Source organism: Ursus maritimus, unplaced genomic scaffold (genome assembly GCF_017311325.1).
Source record: "Ursus maritimus isolate PB19 unplaced genomic scaffold, ASM1731132v1 scaffold_18, whole genome shotgun sequence".
In the NCBI taxonomy this organism is placed as follows: Eukaryota; Metazoa; Chordata; class Mammalia; order Carnivora; family Ursidae; genus Ursus; species Ursus maritimus.
The window spans coordinates 33,987,259-34,003,881 of record NW_024424230.1 but is presented as its reverse complement, the minus strand read 5'-3'; positions in this window follow the sequence as shown (position 1 = coordinate 34,003,881).

Genomic DNA, 16,623 nt, shown 5'->3' with positions numbered 1-16,623 from the left:
AGAGTTTTGCATTAGGCCACTGCTAGCACCACCAGTACCCTGCGTGCATGTCATCAATGACACAAGAGAGAAGCTTTGCAAAAGATCATGGGCCCCATGTGGCCAGTCTGATTGAGTCTAAAAGCACTTCCTAGCTGTGTAACTTGAGCAGGATTTTTTTTTTTTTAACTTTGAGCCTCAGTTATTTATAAAATGAGGATAAGAATAATATCTTTTCGGGTTGTAGTTTGGATAAGATCAAATTCTGCGTGTAAGGCAAGTTCTAGTTCAGAGCAGTCAGGAGGTAGTCAGCAAACATTAGCTCCATTCCCTTTCCCCCTATCCATGTCTCCAACTTATATGCTGAGAAAAATGTCCAATTAAGAAAGGCTGAGAATTGAACCACTGGAATTCTTTCACATATTGACCTTACACAATAATTAGGGTCTTTGAACATGGTAGATGGATTTGGAGTCCATCTAAATGGGGTCCCGATTTCTCCCTGTTCATATCTTTTCCCATAATAAGCACACCAGCTCAGGAAGATTACTAAAATTATTGTTGTATATGGGATGGGCTAGCTTGGTTAGGATATATAGCTTCAGGCTAAGTTGAGTTGTGAGATATGGGATCAAATTGAACAAAATAGTTGTAATCAGCATAGGATATAGTATGGATGGAGGAGAGACACATGGGAATGGAACAGAGTGGGAGAAGGTACAATGAGTGGATAATTTGGCGTGAACAGGATTGGAGGACAGAATTGTATGGAAGGTGGGGCGCCTGGGTGGCACAGTGGTTAAGCGTCTGCCTTCGGCTCAGGGCGTGATCCCGGCGTTATGGGATCGAGCCCCACATCGGGCTCCTCTGCTATGAGGCTGCTTCTTCCTCTCCCACTCCCCCTGCTTGAGTTCCCTCTCTCACTGGCTGTCTCTCTCTCTGTCAAATAAATAAATAAAATCTTTAAAAAAAAAAAAAAAGAATTGTATGGAAGGGAACTAGGTTGAGACCAGGTGAGCACATATGCTAATCAAAGAGTACAGGCATTTCTTAGACTATATTCTTTTACGTTCTTTTTCTGCAGAGGCTCTGAACATAACCACAGTGAGCATCTTGATTCTCCGTGTGTTTTGCACAAACTGATGCCAGTGTTGACAGAGACTTAGTGCTGCCATCAAGGGATTTACACTGCCTCTTTAATGTTCCCCTTCTGTGGGAGCTTTACGGCCCTGCTGTCCAACTTAATATCTGCAGCTTGCCATTTGGCACATGAGTCCCTCTTTGTCCCAAATGCATGAAGAATGGGAAGGGAAGTGAGGTCCTCTGTGCAACAGCTGTGTCTGTTTCTGGGCTGGGTCTGGGCTGGGGCCCAGTGACCATTCTGCCCTTAGACTTTTAAATTTCCTGCCCCAATAGGGTAGTTTTCCCAAGGGAATGCTATGTGTGACATCTGGACAAGATAAAGGAACTGGGATGTCCATGGGTTACAGGCGTGCACAACTTCTCGTGCAAGTGTCTGACTCTCTGAAAGTTGATATATTGAGAGCATTGCTCTTAGGTCCGGCAGGGGCTACATCATATCCAAGTGTCTCTTGATATGTGAGTGTTACGTGGTCCCTGCAGGAGCAGTTCTGGCTGACAGTGATTTATCCATCTTCATTTTCCTGCTCTGTCTTGTCTCAGCATCGTCTGGGATTATGGTTAGTTAGCATGTGGTTGGGAGCTAAGATCCCTAGGCCAGGGTTTGCCTGGGAATTATTTCTCCCTATGGTCTCCTAAGGGGCTGTTATTGTTGAAAAGCTGGAGGTAGAGAATGTATGTGTGCTGTAAGAGAAAGAGTATGGGTTTTAAGTCAGACAGCCTTGCGGGTAGGGCCAGGACTAAAGTGAAGGAAGGCACTCACTGTCAGGGCCGCACAGGGTCAAAACCTGAGAGTGAGGGTTTCCTGAAGTTTTACATCTTGGGTACTTTACTTGCCTTACCTTGCTCCTGGCTCTACTTGCAGGGTTCAAAGCCTGGTTCAGCCACTTCCTAGCTGGGACCTCGGGAGAGTTATTTAACCTCATGGAGCTTCATTTTTCTCATCTGTAAAAGAGGCAGTCTAATGCCTCCCCCTCAGAATTCCAGCAAGGATGAAATGAGGTACCATAAGCAAGATGTCAGTAAAGGAGATACTTCTGAAACATTCTCTCTCTCCTCCAGCATATACTCCTCCTTGAAAACAATAGACAATTAAAAAAAAAAAAATACCACCAAAGACCTGAGTGCAATGGCAAAGGGCTATAGTTGATATTCTCATCGAGACTGTTTTTGATCTGAGTCCCAAGAGATCTCACAGACTTGAGCTGGCTTGTTACACATAGTAGGAACCAATGAGATACAAACCTAGATTGGACATGGGATCAAGTTCACCAGGTCTCCATGCCTTGCCGTACTTCCAGAGCAAATGCGCCCCCTCTCTGCCTAGAACAGGCAAACAAGGGTATTATCATGGAAAGCAGTGCCTGTCTGGGGTGCTTTAACTCTATGTCTTCATCCCCATAAACACAACTGCTGGTGTCCCCAAAAGGTGTCTAAAACCATCACATAAAGAATTATGTCTGATAAAGACCATTCACAGTGAGGTTAAGGTGCTGGTCTTTCCTCATGGGCTCTTACTCCATCTGCCATGGCCTCCCCATCCCACTCCTTCCAAATGGAAGGACTTCTCTGTAAAGTCCATCTTAGAGTCCTCCTTCTCTTTGAGTTTTCCTGGCCATTCCAGCTCACCTTTGTTCCTTTGCCTACTCTGCTTTGGGAGAGAGTCATCTCAAATCGCTCTGGGCCTAGGGTTAGGACAGAGTTGGTAACTAAGATGTGGTGCTGACTGTGGATCAGGCATTGTGCTAGGCTCTGGGCTCTGTCTCTTCTGACATCATCAAGGTGCTCTGAACTTCTCCAACTAGAGATCACTCAACAGGAACACAGGGCATCAGACTCAGGGCAAATTATTGGAAGTATGTGATACCCGAGGTCACACAGTGCCTTAATTCAAAATCTAGACTAGATCCCAGATCTTCCTAACCAAGTCCTCTTTCCACAGTTACTCCATAATCATCACTTAATTAGGTACTGTTGCCTTGTAAATATCCACTGCAGGGCTGGGTAACTGTAGACCTCCTCCAACTAACCGGATAGTGATGTACTTAAAGGAAGAGGCTGTGTTTGATCAATGTTGTATCCCCATGATGCCCAACACAGCATCTGGTACACAGGGGAAGCCCTTAAAAAGATCACAAACAAAACCCCAAGTCCCCAAATACTTATCGACTGGACCAGAGGCATTCACATCCCAGAAACAATTCCTGCATGGGCAAGAGTTATGTTATCGAATGGGATTGATTTCCAATGTTAGTCACTATTGAATTCCAGCTGGGTGAGATATGTTGGGGTCAGAGACACCTTTCCCATGCCTTTGCTATCTCACAGCACAGACAGCTACCCAACCCCCAGTGTTGGAGTCTGCTGAAATCCAGGTGACTGAAAAGATCTAATTAATATGGTTTTAATTATGGCAGTAATAATACCTACCTCCCAGTATGAGAAGGTAGGATATTAAGTTAGTAATACTAAATTTCCCAAGGGTGCTAAGACCCTTTAAGATGAGTTAATTTGAAAGTTACTGATATGATTAGAGAACAGAAATAGGCATATTTGAAAGATTCCAAAGGAGCAAGCAAATGTCAATATATCAGTCAAATGTGCAATCAGTCAGCAATCCAAGACGTAATGTTAAGCTCTGGCTATGAAAAAATAGATGCTACCCCTGCTTTTATACCATATATAATGAGACAGGACAGCCAAAACATAGATCTCTGACCCCCCTCCCCAGATTAGTTCAGTGACCTCCTCTTCTTCCCACTTCCCACTATTCAACCTTTATTAGTTGTTTCAAGCTAGCATATGTTCCCTTGCATTGTTCTTACTTAAGAATGTGCACTTCTCCTCAACTAGGTGTATAGCCCCTTGAAGGCAAGAGCTTGTTTTGTATTGCTTTGTGTCCTCAACTCTTAGCATGGTGTTGGCATTTAGTAGGTACCCCGTAAGTATTTCTTATAGCTGGAGATTAATTACCACAAGAGTCATTGTTAATGTTAGCCTTATTTCTTTGGGAAGCTTTCACGAAGATGGAGAGACTTGACAAAGGATGATTCTCGTAGGAGAGAAATAAAAGCTAACGATAAGTCAGTAGAGTTGGCTTTTATGGGGTATTTACCAACAAGTTCAGGAATTTGGAGTTTATTGTTCAGGAAATGGGGAAGCATCAGTATGAGTGTATCAGTGGTGGGAGTTCTAAGGTGTCTAAGAATATTGCTCTGAATGTGGTGTTAAAAATGCATAATAGGTTTTCTCCAGAAGACCCAGTGTCAGCCACTCAAGTTGGGTCCGTACTTTTACCCCACTGCCACTTTAGCCCTGCTCAGTTTTGCATGAAGTTTCAGACTAAGGCTGGAAGTCTGTTCAAAGCCTCACTGAGTTGTCTCTCTAGTGTGTTTAGAATGAACTCATTCACTTAGACCTAGAATTGTGGCCCAAGTCATGATCTGTGTTGCTAACAGACTGTATTTTGTTATTAGTCATATTCTGGATCCAGTAAATCAGTGACGATCCCTTATTCCAATACTGTTCTCGAGTTGCCAACCATCCCTAATTTTGTCTCCTTCTGTATCCTTCACTTTTCAGTCCTAGACTGAGCAACTCCTTTACTTCCATGTTGTGATGTAAGACCTGAAATTAACATGCAATATTAAATGCTGGCTTCACATCCTTAAGCCTCATAGGGCCCCAAAGGCCTAGCCTTGAGTTCCCATGCCCCCCGGCCCCGACATGTCCCCAATTCAATGAAAAAGACTTTGCAGCTGGCTAGTTCCCATATCAGAAGAACCAGTACACCCCACCAGATTCTCAACCTGATGGCCAGCCCATGAAATTATTCAGACAAGCCAATTACATCCACTCTTAGAAACTGGGAGTCACTTTATCCTCATCACTGCAGAGCTTGCCTCCTATACCCCCTACTTGCTCCCACTATTCCTGAGGCCGAGCCCTGTGCAGCCCTGCATGGCATGTGGTATCCCCTCCCCTGCAGTGTATGTAATTAATAAACTGTAGTTAATCTCTTTTGCCCTGTGTAAGGTTTCATGTATTTCATGACTCATACCACTCAGGGTGAGGGATCCTTCCCTTTACCGCTAGGGTGAATAAGAGGTGATCTGAACACATTCTTCTTCCTATCCAGTTACTTTGCACATCAGTTTCCATCCCTCCTGATATTCCTTAACTCGATAGCTGTGGAAAGGGTGGTGGGTTGCTATCTTGGTCTTGGTAGCCCCACCTGGCAGGGCTCCTGTGTGAATTATTACCACTGAGCGTTTGTCTTCTGAGAATTGACCAGTGCCTGAGTTTCCCAAGACTTGGGTTTGGTGCCTGGATCGAGAAAGAGTATAGCTTACTTTTTATATTTATGTCATTTATTCAATCACCAGCTTTTATTGAGCATTTATGAAAACTGCATCCTGAACATACAAAGAAGTAGAAGACAGCATGGCCTCAAGGCACCCACAGTCTGGTGAGGAGACAGACAATAACATCAATAATTTTGACAGAGACAGATATGTGCTATAATAATGAAATGCCTGTAGTATTATTGGAGTTCAGAGGGACAGCAAAGGGAAGAAATTCTGAATTTAACCAAGGATAACAGATTTGAGAAGGCTTCCAAGAGATGAGGATATTTTTGAAGGTCAGGCGAGTCTGCCACCTGGCTGGATGGGGGAGAAAAACATTCTAGACTAAGGAAATAATTCTGTACTGGAGTTCAGACCACCACTTACCACCTTCACTGTTACAACTCTTGTTTGATCCACTGTCATCTCTTGCTTGGGTCCCTGAAAGAGTCCTCTGGCTCCCTGCTTTTGCCCTTGCCTTCATCTCTGCGCCCGGAGCGGTGCTTTCAAGATGTCAGTTACATCAGTAAGTTCTCTATGGTCTCTGCATTTCACTCAGAGTAGAGTCAAAGCCCTCCCAATGTTCAAGGCCTTCCGTGTCTTGGTCTCCTTAACCTTTCTAATCTCTACTATTATTCTCCCCTTGTGCTGCCTCTGCTCCAGTCCTCCTTGAGGCTCTTTGGGGCCCTTCCCCCAGACGGCTCTTGCACTGTCTGTTCCTTTTACCCACGACACTCTCCTTTCAGATGCCAGCATGGCTCTCTCCCTCAACGCCTTCGTTCTCTGCTCGGGTGTTGCCTTCTCATGAGGCTTACCCTGAGCATACTATTTAATCATAAGAGCTCTCATGATTCCCCTTTACCCTAGGTCATTTTCTGTTTTTTCCCCATATTACTTATCCTCTTCCTTAAATCCTGTATAGTGTACTATCATTTATCATTTGTTGTCTGCTGTCCTGCACTAGATTATAAGCTCAAATAGAGAGAGATCTCTGCTCTTTTGTCCACTGGGATAGTCCAAGGTACCCAGAACCAAGCCTGGTACACAGTAGCCTGGCACACAAATAAATAATTATTTGTCAAGTGAAAGACTGGACAAATGACAGATTGTGGGGCACTGGGATCCTGCAGGCAGACTGATACATCTGAATGCTTTCAACAGATATGGCTGAAGAAGAGCGGACAGGTAGACAAGGGCCAGGCCATGCAGGGTTTTGGAGGCCCTGGAGAAACAGTTCCAACTGTATTCTGAGGGAATTAGAGGGCCCCTAAGGGATTTTGAACAAGGACATGGAATAGTAAGATCAAATATCTATCCTATTAACCGAGATAGAAAATCCCAGGGGAACATGTCCACTTAAGTGAGATCTTGATATTTTAACTTTCTAGTACCTAGGATATAAAGTGAGAAAGTCAGAAATCAGTATGTGAAATTTGACGGACACATCACAGAGGCAATGGCACTGGGCAGTGTGGAAGACGGGCTTGGGCTCTGGCAGGCTGACTGGAATCCTGGCTCAGGACCGCTCAGCAGGGCAAGTAGAAAGAGGGCCTGGAGATATTGCGAACTCTAGATTTCTCATCACTTTGAAGAGCTGGGGAGGAGTCAAGGAGATAAGTGTGAAGTGTCTGATTTATATCTTCCTTAGAGTAGACAGTGATTGTTCCTGCTTTCTCACAAGTGCGGGATTATACATGTGTGTGACATCTAGGAGATGCCTGTATGTAGCTGGAAGTCACCCGGGAAGGTGACAGAGCGAGGGCAGGCAGGGTGTCACTTGGAGACACCGGCACTCTGGCTGTGGCCTGAGTGACAGGGGCAGAAGGAGACCCAGCCAGGCAAGGCAGGCACAGAAGAATGCTCAGAAACAGGCAGACAGCAGTGTTTCGGGCTGGAGAGAAGTCCAGGAGGAAAAGCTCTGACAGACTACTGCGGAAAAGCCTTAATTGCCCAAACCAAGGACAGACTTCTGCAGGAGAGGGGTGCGTGGAGGGAGAAAGCAACAGCAGGGAGCATATGCTATGGTAGGAAGAAGTATGGTCATAAAGGGAAGACAGAGTGGACATTTGAACTAAGCTGGATCATGAAACGGTATCTTTTTTTTTTTTTTTTTTTTTGTGGTCTTTGTTTGACTTTTTGTTGTTGTTGGTTGTGGGCTACTGGAGCAAATTTCCATTTGGGAGAAAGAAGCCAGTAGAAAGAAGATTTGGAAAATGCCAGAAATAAGGCATGGTGGCTAAGTGCTATTAGGGAGTCTGGGCTGAAATTGTGGTTTTGCTTCTTTGTAGCTGTGTAATCTTGAGCAAGTTACTCTAAATTCCTAAGCCTCAAATAAAAATGAGGATAAAATGACCCCACCCTCTACTGCTGTGTTGAGCGCCCAGATGAGAGACTTGCTGAAGCCCTTAGCAGTGTACCGGGGAAGGAGCAGAACATGGAGGAAGGAGACGGTGGGAAGAGACATCCCCTGGCCCCTGCAGGGCTGGACAGAGTCTATCTTCCGGTGATATCTAAGTGTTTTGTTCTGCCAGAGAAAGAATGGAGGTGTTTGGCTTGAGGCGAGGGCAGAGGCAGGTTGGACAAGAGCAGAAGGAGTTGGGATGGTTGCTGGCTTTACCTGTGAAGTGGGGTCAGCTTGTCTGAAGCCAGGCTGGTTGGTGAGGGCAGGGGGACCCAGAGAGGGAGGAGCGGGATAGGGATCCTGAGCTGTGAGGACAATGTGGAGGAGCTGGGAAGGGTCGGCTTCAGGGGCCAGTGCCCAGTGCACTCACACAGGACCGCACAGTTGGGTTTTAATGCTCTGTGGTTTCCATCTTGAAATTTTAATGGTTTTATCTATGAGATGTGTCCTTTGAGTGAGTTCAGTGAGAAAATAGGGCTCGTGCTGTGGCCTTGGAGCCTGGTCACGTGTTGTTCTACCTCCCAGGACAGGTTCTCTGCTTCCTGCTCCCCTGTTCTCACCAGCCGAAACCCAGGGTAGGGAGTGGGGGTGGTGGTGAAATCAGGCACATACCCCTGCTCAGAGATGCGAGGCAAGCCCCAAGCATCTGCGAGGATCAGCACTCACCTGCCAACAACTATCCTTGCACTGGAGGGAGCACGACCTGGAAGCAAGAAGGCTTTTTCTCTGCTTGTTGAACAAGGGGACCTGCATCTTCATTTTGCACCAGGCCGCACAAATGACAGAGCCGGCACTGAGGTGGAGAGTGATCTGGAGAAGAAAGGGGCAGCAGAACGGACTGCACAGAGCAGCTGGACTTGGCGCTCACCAGTCCCTGGTGGGCAGGCGGGACGGAATTCTCCAGAAGCTCCCTCAGCCCGGACACAGGAATGTAGGAAGGAGCAGGAATTAGTGAGGGGTGGCTGTGACAGGTGAGAATGGTGGAGCTCTAAGGGGTGGACTGTTGATGCTACGGAAAGACAATTCAGATGACCCAGGGGTAGACTGAGCAGAGGAGGAGCTCAAGCCAGAAGGCAAGGTGTGCAGAAGCACCACAAGGAACAGGCTTAGGAGGAGCCAGGACAGAAGGCAAGGTGTGCAGAAGCACCACAAGGAACAGGCTTAGGAGGAGCCAGGACAGAAGGAAGTAGGCTCGTGGAAGATTTGGCCAGAAGAGATTTGAGAGTTCAGAATTTCTGAAGAAGAATATATCCAGAACCAGTTCCCTTACATCTCATTAGTAAAGTTTGTAATTTGCTCTCCCCCCCCTTTTTGCCCTGCATTTGCAAACAAAACATTGCTCTCAGATTCAGGATTTAGACTTCTGAATCATAGTACAACTCATTTTTTTTGTATAAGTAACATATGTTTGGTGTCTTTAAACACAATTACTTTTGTATAATAAAAGTGTTGATTTGATGATGCGACATTTTCTGCAAGTGTGTTTAAGAGAGTTTATGTTTTCATAAGTTGCAATGAAACTCAATTATGTATGTGTAATAAGGCTTCTGATTGTTACACTTAGACTTTTCTGTATAATGAAGCCAGCAATTAGAATTTGCTTGCTCTATGGCTTAGGAAAACACACTTGTTTTGGAGACAAAAGACTCTTAATGAGCCCCCTTTTTTGTTAATTTTTTTGTTGTTGTTGTTAAAAACCAGTCTATAACTCAAACATATAATTAGATTTCTTAAAGGTTTGGATTTTTTCGTTGTTGTTATTTTTTTCCCCTCTAAACACAAAACAAAGCAAAAAGCAATAACTTTAAGGCACACATTGTTTCCAAGCTGCGAATCCGGCTACGGTCCGCAGGTCACCTCAGAGGCGCTGCAGCGCCCGGCGGCATCCCCTCTGCTAGGGAGCCAGAGGCCTGGCAGGGCAGCTCTCTGCGGAGCGCAGAAATGTTCTTTCCATGAAGTGCACGGGCATCGGTCTGGACCCTGCCCAGAGGTGAGCACTGGGGTTCTGCTGGAGCGTCAGCCTCAAGGTTAGTCTGGCTCAGGAACGGAGTCCCCCCCTCCCCGAGGCTACTGCTTGCCTCAGAGGCCTGCTGGTGCTGAGGCGGACGAGCCAGTCCCGCACTGACCATGCGCGCGCTGGCAGAGTTATCTCGGTGCCAAAGCAGCTTCCTTGCTGCCTCCCTTTCCATCTCTGCTGGGGCAGCAGCAGCTCCTGGTCCCCTCTTCACTGTTGGCCATTCATTTCGCTGCTGTCGGTTTGCATCATGTTCGGTGTTCCAGAACGTGGGGAAGGGCCTGTGGGTGAAAACTTCCTCCATGATGTGTCAGTTGGAAGGAAGCCCTTCTGCCTTTCAAGCTGTTTTCTGTGAAGCCTACTATTAGAAAGGTCCTGCTCTTAAAAGTGCTAAAACTGTTTTGTCACTATCGATCATTAATAGTTTAATGAAAATTCATTTTTATCATTTATAATATACTGAGAAGGTTTTCAGTGGTCTTGATCGGTCCGTGTCCAGTGAGAAAAGCACAGAAAACTTGAGCTGTTAAGCAGAAGAGGATTTCATATAGGCAGCTGGTTACGCACATGCTGGAACGGCGGGAAAAGAAACATGGTGGCACGCCCTGGTGCTCTGAGGTGGCTGGAGCCTCATGGGCGGCAGATATTGCTGCCCTTGGAGTCACTGCCCTCTGCTGCCAGCAGGAACCAAGGCGCTCACACCGTGCTGGTCAAACTGCCAATGATACCGCCAGAGCTTTCGAATCCCCTGAAGTCCCCCGTTGTTGCTAGGGCCAGGAGGAGATTGCCTTCGCCCTCCCTGCTGCCTTCCAGTCTCCAGTGGGCACCTCTCAGTAGCGACCTGCAGCTGGCCAAGGATTCTGGGCCCTACAGTTTCCAGGCTTTCACCCCCTGTGACAGAGAGGAAGGCAAAGCAGGGTGGAAATGGGTCTGAGTATCAACCTACCATATTTGCACATGGGGGCATATGACCAGAGTGGTCTAGAAAATACAACCTTGTCATTGCCAGCGACGTAGCCCAGCAAAGCCCAACCACACTGTGGACTTCATGTTCAATCAACTCTCTGAGCAGTGGAGGAGGGAAAACACAGTGAGGCATTTTGTCGGGAATTATCAGTATGAAGGAAAGCCAGGTCGAGTCTCATTGCTGGAATTAACAATCTCCAAAACTAAGAAGTACTCCATTCAGCCACTTCTCAGAGGCAGACTTTTAAATTTTAAACAAAGGATCCAATTAAACTTGATCCAATTTAAATCCATTCAGTTCAGAAACCTTTATTAAGTATCTACGATGGATTGTGCCCTGGGCCAGAGAGTATAGGAGTTACGAATTTGCGGCTGGCAGGCTGGCTCCGTGCTGCCACTGTAGATTTACGTTAGGACAGACTCCTGGTCCCCCAAACTCTAGGTTTTGGTTTCTTCATTATTTAACTGCATAGACTGTATATCTCCTTGGGAGAGGCATTATCACCCCCGTGTTTCATATAAAAGGTCATTTATACTGAGAATTTCTTATGTGCTCATACTGTGCTTAAACTCTAGAAAAACACCATCTCATGAAATTCTACCAGGATCCTTGAGTTCAGCCATAACCTTAAATTTTATTGTGCTTTTCACGTGGCTGAAGAAACTCAAGCTCCAAGAAGTTAAAATGACCTGGCAAGGGAGCCACCAGGTTTTCTGCAGACTGCTAGTCCTTAAGCCCTGTGGTCGCACTAAGATGGGGTATTTCTCAGATAGGGCTCCATGTCAGTGATCTAGTCCACGGACTTGTGGTATTGTGCAATTCCAAAGATTTTCCCACTTAGTCGCACAGACCACGAAGCCTGTGGATCCAATTTTTGTCCCAGCTTTGACGTCCCTGAGCCACATTGCCATCTTTGGTCTCCATTTCTTATCGGTGGAATGAGAGGCTGAGAAGGGACTTGCCACATGGAAGCAGCGCTTGGGTACGTACCTCCAGTAACTTCCATTTTCCCTGTCCCGTTGTACAGTCTGAGTTATCCTCCCATCATGCCTGACTCCTCATTGCCCGTTTCACACATCATTCTTGATTCACATACTCACTAAGCACTTGTGTTCTTGCCCACCTGGAACATGCTCCCTTTTCTTGTTACTTGCCCAGAGTGGACTCACTGTGCAGGCTCCTCCTCCCACAGAGATCCTCCAGCTTAACCTCCAGAACGTACAGCGTTCTCGCCCTCCTTTGCATTCATATTTAGCGTGCATTTGGCACAGGATTTTGTCTGAACGGCCCACTTGACGCTTATAAGTGATGGGGCATTTTTATTAGCTTTTCGCATGGGCAGCTCTGGTCTCCCCAGTGTTTGAACTGTAGAAGTTAGGGGCTCTGCATGGGCCACACTTCTCTTGTGTCCTCACAGCGCCTAGTATGGACCTCAGCACGTGCTGGGAGTTGCTGATTATCGGTCAGTGAAGGAGCTGGTGAACCAGCCACCTACATGTTAGTGGGTCAGGGGACGCAGAGGCCACTGCGGACTGTGACGGTTAGGAAGGAGACCCAATTGCGAGAAGGTGGGCTTGGAGTAGAGTTTTGAAGTTTGGAGAGAATTTGGAAAGGCGGAGGCAGTATCAGCAGCACAGCACAAGCGGGGAAAGAGCACGGTACTCGGGGGAGGCTGCAGGGAGAACTGTGGGTTGAAACGTGTGAATGGATTAGGCTGTGAGAAGACAGGCTTACGATGAGGAGTCCATGGGAAACAGACTGGCTTCAGAAAACAAAGGTGGTGGGCAATCTGGAGGGTTACTCAGCACTTTCTGTGTGCTGGGGAGACAAAGTTGAGGAAGTTATAATCTCTTCTTGATTATGCAGGAGTTTATAATCAAGGGAGGAGGATGGAGACTGGATAACAGTGAACTTCACGCCAAGAGGAATACAACCTATGTTAACAGGAGAAGTGCTCCTGGGGCTCCGAGCTGGGCTCGATAAGCCCTGGAGCGTGGTGGTGGCGGCCATGGGCCCTGAAGGCTGCAAGCTGGGCCTAACTCTCAGCTCTGCAGTTTACTGGCTGCCTTATTGTGGGCAAATTCCTTGATTTCTCTGGGCGTCTGTTTCATTATCTATAAAATGGGGGTAATAGTAGTGCCTAATCATAGGGTTACTATGAGGATTCACTAAGATCATGGATATGAAATTAGCACAGTGTAGGACCTGTGTGTGCCCTCCATAATTGTTACTTACTGTTGAATATGTGTTTAAAAGGAAGAGTATACGACCTGTGATTGAAAGTGACTGTTCCGGACCTCAGGAAGGTCCCATATGGGGTGGACTTGGAGGAAATGGTGGAACTTAGCAGGTGGAGACTCAAGACTGGGCATGCCGGAGGGGGCAGGCAGCTCAGAAGCCGTGTGCAGGGGGACGATGTGCCTGGCCCCTGTGGAAAACAGTAGATTGCCCGTGTTCTGGAAGCAAAGAGTGACAATTTGGAAAGGCAGCTAAAGGCTATGCAGGGCCTCACATGCCAGGTTGCTAAGCTTATTCTTAGTGGTGCAAACGATGGAGTGACTGTGGCAGTGCTGTGGACAGATGTGGACAGGTGACACCAGGCATGGCCCCGGGACGGGATCCCAGAGCAGTACAAAGGCCAGAGGGGCTCTAGCCCCCAGATCTGTACTGGTTAACCTACTGAGGCAAATTCACTTTGTTCAAAGTCAGTCTCGGAGAGAGAAGGCCACGTGACTCCAAATATCCGGGCAGCAATCCCCAGCGGCACCAAAGGTAATGAGACATCGGTATCTGCTGCTCTTATCTGTTATTGCTGATATTCAGATAATGATGCCAATACCCAGCTCGGGAGGGAGGAGGGAGGCTGCTGGTGCGGCTTCGTCAGTTCATCTCCTGGACGGTGGAGAGGAAGGGAGAGGAGACAGGGAAGGCACCCTAAAAACAAGCCCTCTTCCTCATTCCAGGATACAGTAAAGGCAAAATAAGCTACTCCCTGCCTCAGAGCGCCATCTGAAAATGGTTGAAGTTTCCCCACCCTTCTGGCCGGCTATAGTGCTTGGCTCAATAACTATTGCACCTCACAGCTAAATAGTGTTTGATAATTTTCAAAGTGGTTTTACATCTAGTATCTCATTTAGTATGCACCATGAGGAAAACTCGACTCAGGAGGTGCTAGAACTCAGGCAGGGAACTTGTCGAAGGCCATTTTGCCACCCCTCTAGCTCAACTGGAAAGAATTAGGTCAAAGTGGGGAGGGTGGAGAATGGGGACACTCCCCCCGTGGTCTCGGACGGATCTGAGAGCAGAGCTGGAGGGCGAGAAGCTGAGTGGCCAGCCTGCCTTACCTGCCCCCTCCGCCCCTACGGCAGACATTGACGACAGTCGTGACGGCTTTGCTCCGAGCCCAGACGAAGGCTCAGGGTCCTTCTCACAGCCGTGCTGGGCAGCCACTACTAATGGATCGGAGCTGGCGCTCGGGATAGAGTCTATTTGCTCTTCTGCACTGAGGCATTGTCCAGAGCCTCTCCTTGTTAAAATGTCAATAGTGGAATGTTAACGTATTAAACCATTATCAGCCCCTGGCCCCTTCGTGTGAACTCATTTGTCAGACGGCTGTGTGCAAGCCCTCGGAGGAGCTAATCTGGAATGGAAGAGTTTGTTGACTGAGGAATGCAAGGCCTGAGGGGAGCGTGGAATGGCTAGTGGTGATTCCTCCAGCAGATCTTCAGAGTGTTTAACAATCTCTTGAGAAGATGTATTGTCTATACTCCAAAGGATAGCACGGGACCTTGGGCAGATCGCTTACCCCTGCTGGGTTCCATTTCCTTACCTGAAAGGTGGGCATAAGGACATCTGATCTGCCCACTCCAGAATAACTGTGAGCATGAAAGCTTGTGAATGTGTGTTGTATTTTATAAAGTATTGTACAAATGCAGGGGATGATCATTTAGCTACATTAGGAAGAGACAAGCTCCCATTCCTCAAGTCGAATGCACATGAAGGGTAAGGAAAAGAGAAGGAGAGAGGAATTAATATTTATTAGGTTCCCAATTGCCATTCATCTTAAATATATTAGCCCATTTAATTTCCACAGCCACCCAGTGATGCTGATACGGTTGAGCCCATAGCCCTGTGGACCACACAGCAGGTAGTTTTCAGACAAGATGTGCACCCAGGTGTATCTGAGTGCTCTTCATACATCATGATCCAGGGCCTTACCTGCACACACGTGCACTCTCTCCTTTGCTGAATGCTTCCTGCAGAAGGAGTTAAGGCCCCAGGTCAGAAGCAGACGGGTGGGGAAGGGGCAGGTGCCCTGTGACCAGAGCCCTCCAGACAGGCAAAGCTGGCTGGTGATTTGGAGATGCACGAGAAATGATTAGAAAGGCACAATGGGAAGGTCAGAAAACTGTTCTCCAGGCCTGTGGCAGGATGAAGGACAGCCACCTAGGGCAGAAGCATCCAGAAGACCTTTGCACACAGGGTAGTCAGCACACAGCCCATGGGGGCAAAGATCAGGTCACGGAGGGGCAAGGCTGGCTTTTAGGGAGAAGCAGTATGTAGAGCTGTTGGAGGTGTGAGTGTGAATCCTGAGTTGGGTCAGATTATCCACATTCTCTGAAAATGTCTTAGCCACCTACTCCTCTCCTAAGGTTATTTGCTATCATCGTATCCAAGATGGACATGCGGGATGGCTGCCTATGACCCGAAAGATGTATGTTCACTGAAACGTGTACGAGCACAGTGGCACAAATAAATGTCAGTTGTTCGAAGTGCTTTTCGTTTGGCTTTCATGTGTTTGAGGAGTTGCACGGAGTGTGGAACACCACGTAAAACAAACACACACGCTTGCTGCAGACTTTGGCTGTGGCTGTGTGGGGGTTCGATGGTTTGGGGCCAAGTGACGCTCACCCCTTCAATGTCCCTGAGGGAGGTGGAGGCATAAAAGATCCTTTCAATGTAACCACAGATTTTTCCATGCTCTTGTACTTACTATCTCAAATCTGACATCTTTTACATACTGGACCAAATAATATAGAATACTGTTTTTCTTTCGCGTATGCTGGTTAAGCATAGTTGGTACCCAAGGCCAAAGGTAGGGTTCGGGGGAAAATGGAGTGCCCATGTTCCCTGCTCCATGGTTTTGCCTCACCTGGGAGAGAGAACGCCCAGGGGAGTTGCTCACGGAGGAGAGGCATTGGGTCCGATGGGCCCTTCCATAGTGCGGAAGGAGGCATCTGCAGGAAAAGCATCTCTTCCGGCTCCTTTACTGGCGTGCAAATCTGTCCAGTCACGCTGCCAGGAAGGATGTGGGAGGAAAGGAGGAAAAACAGCCGTGCCAACTAGGAATGGAGATGGAGCAGGCCAAGTTAGTAGATGGTAGCTCAACCTCCAGGTTGAGGAGTTGTTGTATTACACATGGATGCGGAATTCAAGTAACAGCCACAGCTTCTCCACACTTCGGAAGAATTCCAAAATGACATTCGCAGCTCTCCCAAAGCCATGGCCCTGGCAGGGCTGCACTGGGCAGGTCACAGGATCAGAAGACATTCTTGCTCTTTTATGGATGAGATCACTAATTATCAGGAAAAAGGATTCAGCTCGTTCTACGAGGTCCCCTGGGACAGAAGCAGGTCCCAGCGATGGGCATTGTGGGAAGGTGTGTTTTGGCTTATTATGTGAAAGGTCACTCTAACAAAGCGGAGTGCTCCAAAGATGGGATATCTTGCCTCAGGCTCTCATATGGCTGCACCCAGAGCAGTGACACCATGGACTG